We start from the raw sequence: 4,918 nt of genomic DNA, 5'->3' as shown, positions 1-4,918 counted from the left end.
AAGTGTGGACACTTTGCCCCTTCTTAGAATTGGGAACAAAACACCCATGGAAAGAGTTACAGAGACAAAGTTTGGAGCTGAGACGAAAGGATGGACCATTTTTTTTTCTTGAATGAATGAATTACTCAGAAGAGGTTGACTATGTCTAAAATCTGGGACACCATCAACTATAGAGACTTTGTAACTGATGAGAACGTATGCAGTCATCTATGCTGACAGCAAAAGATGAGGACCAAGGGCTGAGGACCAAGGGCTGAGGACCAAGGGCTGAGGACCAAGGGCTGAGGACCAAGGGCTGAGGACCAAGGGCTGAGGAGCACTTGTTAATATTTAGAAACAGAACAGAGGGATGATGAAGAGACTAATGAGAGGCTGCTGAGTGGGCACTGGGGAACAGGTGAGGCACTGGAAATCAAGAGAAGAAAGTTGAAGACAAAGCGCAGCATTCAAGCTAGGTGAAACTGAAAAGAATGTTCTATGTTTGGCAGCATGGAGGACACCAATCCTAAAAAGAGAAAAGCCACTCTAGTGGGTGGATGAGAACTATGTGTAAAAGTAAAGCCAGAGTACAACTGTATCCTTTCCCACTCACTTTCTCATAGAGATCAAACAAGAGCTGTTTTCCTAGTACACTATCTTCCAACTGTCGTGACCATTTAAGATTCAAATATGACTTTTTGATAGTTTACTCAATTCTAATTGGCACATATGTATTGTGACTGTTGAGATCTCAGCGAGAGGTCTAGACTGCAGGAGACATCAGAAAGTAGCACTGTAGCGCGAAGTTCAATTGCTTTCTACACAGAAGAAGAGAAATGTTCCTGCTGGAGAGAGTGAATCCTTGTAGCTATTGTATTATGGAATCTTCCAAGTCACCTGGAGTTAGGGGGTGGGAGGTGTTTCTTTGGTTTGGTTTGTTTTTTTCAAAAAGCCCTTCCTGAAAGCGTTAAAATGTCTGCTGAGGAAGGTAGGGTCCCATAGAGCTCAGGAGGAAAAGCAGCCAGCAGCCTCCAGCCACTCCTCGTCCATCACAGATTCACACTTCAAGGCGTTTAACAGATGAGCAAGTAATAGAATGAGTTATAAAGCAAAAACAACTGAGTCGTGCAAATTCAATATTCATAAAAATTAAATTAGAATAAGGTAAAAATAAATTATCATGTTGAAATATAATTGAGATAATTTTTAATAATGAACAAAATAAATTAGCCACTCATTAATTGGAAAAACATAAAGTATAATTAAACAAGTCCTTGACTGTAGTTGGAGGCTACAAAACTTTCTTTCAGCAGACAGTAGAAAAGCAGTAAGAATACAGGCAAGCAGTAAGAATACAGGCAATCTGAGCAATGCTGTTAACCATAAAACGAGCCTCAAAAATCAACAGAATTGAAATGTCTTTTCCTATGAGAAATACCAAGACTTATTTTTGAGCAGCTAGATACTAGAGGACTCTATATTAAGTAAATAAATCATCTCTCTGTGATGTGCTAGAGTGTTTTTGCTGGATTTTCATTTTTATGTTTGTCAGCTTGGTGCATATATACAATATATTCTGACTGTACTCACTCCCCATTGCCCTCTTTCCCCATCCTCTCCCATCACCACAGACAATATCTTTCTAAATCACTCTTATGTGTGGGGGGTGGGGGGGTGTCTTGTAGATGCCCACAGCTGTATTCCTTGTTGCAACGACACTGTTATGTCCTGAAGACATCATTTCATAGTTCAGCACATATAATCATTCTACCTCTCACCTATTATGTTCCATGGACCTTTAAATAAATCGCTATGAATGGCCTGCTTAAAAGTGAGGACTTAACAGTTGCTGTGAGAGACTTTTAATCAAGCAAAGGAAGTCAACAATTTTTTAAGTAAAAGAAGTAAAGAAAAAAAATGAAGAGGCAAAATACATCATATTCAACCTAAAGTAAACTTAAGAATTAGAATCAATGAAATAAAATTACAAAACAAAAAATTCCAAAGACTAATTATTAAAATGGGACTTGAAGAAGAAAAAGAATATGATCGAAATATGGTGTATAAAAAATGTTAATAACAATTAAACTAAACAAAAACATATGATAAAATATATTGAAAAATCAATAGAAATTGAAGACTGGCTGAGTCAAGGGGCATAAAGTTTAAAATAAAATAAAACAATAAAAATAGACAATATTCCAGCCACCTGCCACTGCACCTGACCAGTATTGTTGGCTGGTGCAATCCAGTGGTGAGCTGACAGTAAGCCCCAGCTTTTAGGAAACAGGGCTGTCCTACATGTGGACGGCTCTGTGCTGAAAGCATGGGAACAGCTTAGCGATAGGTAAAATGGAACCATGATCTCAGAAGACAGGGGTAGCTGTAAAAGGCCCTGTGCTTGCTTTGTGCAGTTAAACACAGTGGGAACATTACTTTTGATGAGTTTGTCAACATTGCCCGACAGATGAGACACTGGTCTTTGGCTAGAGAACTTTCTGGAACTATCAAGGAGATCCTGGGTACTGCACAGTCTGTGGGCTGCAATGTGGATGGCCACCACCCTCATGACATCATAGATGACATCAACAGTGGTGCAGTGGAGTGCCCAGCTAGTTAAGAAGCGACAAGAAAATATTTCAATAAAAGACTATCTGATAACCAGTAAAAAAAAAAAAAAATAGACAATATTAAGATGCCAGGCATAGTGGAGCCCACCTGTATTTTCAGTAACCAAAAGTCAAGGCAGGAACATTGTAATTTCTAAGATAGCCTAGGCTACGAGGAAAGATATGTTTTTTTAAAGGGGGATAAGGTAGGAATGCAAAACATTAAAATGTAAAAATAAAACAAATGAAGGAAAAAGAACAGGTAAAACAGCATAAATACAAAAAAACAAAATATACTTTAGTAATGTTAAAGCAACCACTACAAAGATTTCTTATGTCCCCATACCTACTATGGTAGATAGCAAATGTCACTAAGGATTTTTATATACACTGTACCAGACACTATCAGCAAAGAGAAGTAGTTTTACCGTGCAGGGTTTGGGACAGGGAAGAAACGCCTTCTAACATATGTGAGAAACAGTCTCCTTTTTTTTTTTTTTTTTTGTGACAACAAAATTCATAATAGGGGCTAGAGAGATTGATTAACAGTTAAGAGATGGCTGCTCTTTTGGAAGGCCCAGGTTTGAGTCCCAGCACCCACATAGCAGCTCCTGTAACTCCAGTTCCAGGATCTCCTGTACACTCTTCTGGCATCCAAGTATTCTGCATGGATGTGGTACACAGACTTACTGGAAGCCAAAACATCCATACTGCATTTTATAGTATGTGATGTTTTTAAAGTTTCCAATATACAACCTTATAGAATAGTAAGTGAGGTTTCTATGGTGTTTTGATGAGAAAGGACCCTGTAAAGTCATATATTTGCACAGTTGGTACTTAGTCCACAGTGGGTGAATTGCTTGAGAAGGATTAGGAGGTATGGCCTTGCTGGAGAAATTATGTGACCTTTGGGGTTTCTAAAGTCTTTGTGGATGCCCACTGGTTCTCTGTCTGCTGCCTGTGGATTAGGATGCAAAGCTCTGATTCTTCTCCAGCATCTTGCCTGCCTGCATGCCACCACTCTTCCTACCATGATGATAACAGAATAAGCCTCTGAAACTGTACTAATGCCCCCAACTATACTTTCTATCATAAGAGTTGCCTTGGTCATGGTGTCTCTTCACAATAGAAACCCTAGTAAGACGGCAGTGTTTTTCAATTTTAAAAGGCAATTGGCTAGGACTTTCATGATGCAGAAATCTAATTAAAACAGGCATGTATCATTTTAAAAACACACATATTCCTAGAAAGTTGGTGTGTACTTTCTGTTTTGTAGGTTTTTTCCCTTTAATTTTAAAAATTCTATGTTAATCACCTCAAACAGGAAACATTACATCCACATATTGTAATTGACAAAAACATTGGCATAAAAGTACAAGAGCTTTCTGTACACTGTCCTTTACAACTCTACAAAGTGAATTCGCTATCATTAATCCATACAGGAGGAATTTGAAGCACGCAGAAATTTTCCCCAAAGCCACAAACACTGTAGCATTTTAATATCATGCCTCAGATATAACTTGTGCCTTTTAAAAATAAGTGATCTTGATCCCTTCAAGTAAAGTAGCAATTTTTGTCATATAAGCTGTCATGCTTGAATTTATTAGTTTGAAAAGGTATAGAGTTTTATGTTACATTAAAGTGGAAGGCATTATGGGCTGGAAAGATGACTCAACAGTTAAGAGTACTTGTTGGTCTGGCAGAGGACACAAATTGGATCCCAGACACCACATGGTGGTGGATGTCTATCAAGCATCCTTAATTCCAGCTAGGAAGGATCCAACACACCGCTGCCTCCACAAGAACTGAACATACATGATACACAGACACACATGCAGGAAAAGACCTATACACACAAAATAAAAATATATACATTTTAAAAATTATTTCAATAAAAATGTATGGTATAACAAAGATAAAATGTTTAAGAATGTAAACAGTTTTTAACTTTATTTTTTTAATTTATTAGGTATTATCTTCATTTACATTTCCAATGCTATCCCAAAAGTCCCCCATAGGCTCACACACACACACACACTCCCCTAACCACCCACTCCCACTTCTTGGCCCTGGCGTTCCCCTGTACTGAGGCATATAAAGTTGTAAGACCTCTTTTCAACGATGGCCAACTAGGCCATCTTCTGATACATATGCAGCTTAGTTCATATTGTTGTTCCACCCCTAGGGTTGCAGATGCCTTTAGCTCTTTGGGTACTTTCTCTAGCTCCTCCATTGGGGACCCTGTGATCCATCCAATAGCTGACTGTGAGCATCCACTTCTGTGTTTTCTAGGCCCCGGCATAGTCTCACAAGAGACAGCTATATCTGGG

General features: G+C 38.6%; 1 protein-coding gene and 1 non-coding gene across 2 annotated transcripts in view; one reads left to right on the top strand and one right to left on the bottom strand.

The window, feature by feature from the left end:
• Positions 1-4,918, bottom strand: part of Dlg2 (discs large MAGUK scaffold protein 2) — a 1,891,758-nt gene that overhangs the window by 1,792,672 nt on the left and 94,168 nt on the right. The gene's annotated exons all lie outside the window — the stretch shown is intronic.
• Positions 2,188-2,317, top strand: LOC115031615. Its single transcript, XR_003837290.1, has one exon. It is a non-coding gene; the product is annotated as a small nucleolar RNA SNORA65 (small nucleolar RNA).

Source organism: Mus caroli, chromosome 7, assembly GCF_900094665.2.
Source record: "Mus caroli chromosome 7, CAROLI_EIJ_v1.1, whole genome shotgun sequence".
Classification (NCBI taxonomy): Eukaryota; Metazoa; Chordata; class Mammalia; order Rodentia; family Muridae; genus Mus; species Mus caroli.
The sequence above is the reverse complement of the archived record's forward strand: the minus strand, read 5'-3'. Positions and strand labels throughout refer to the sequence as shown.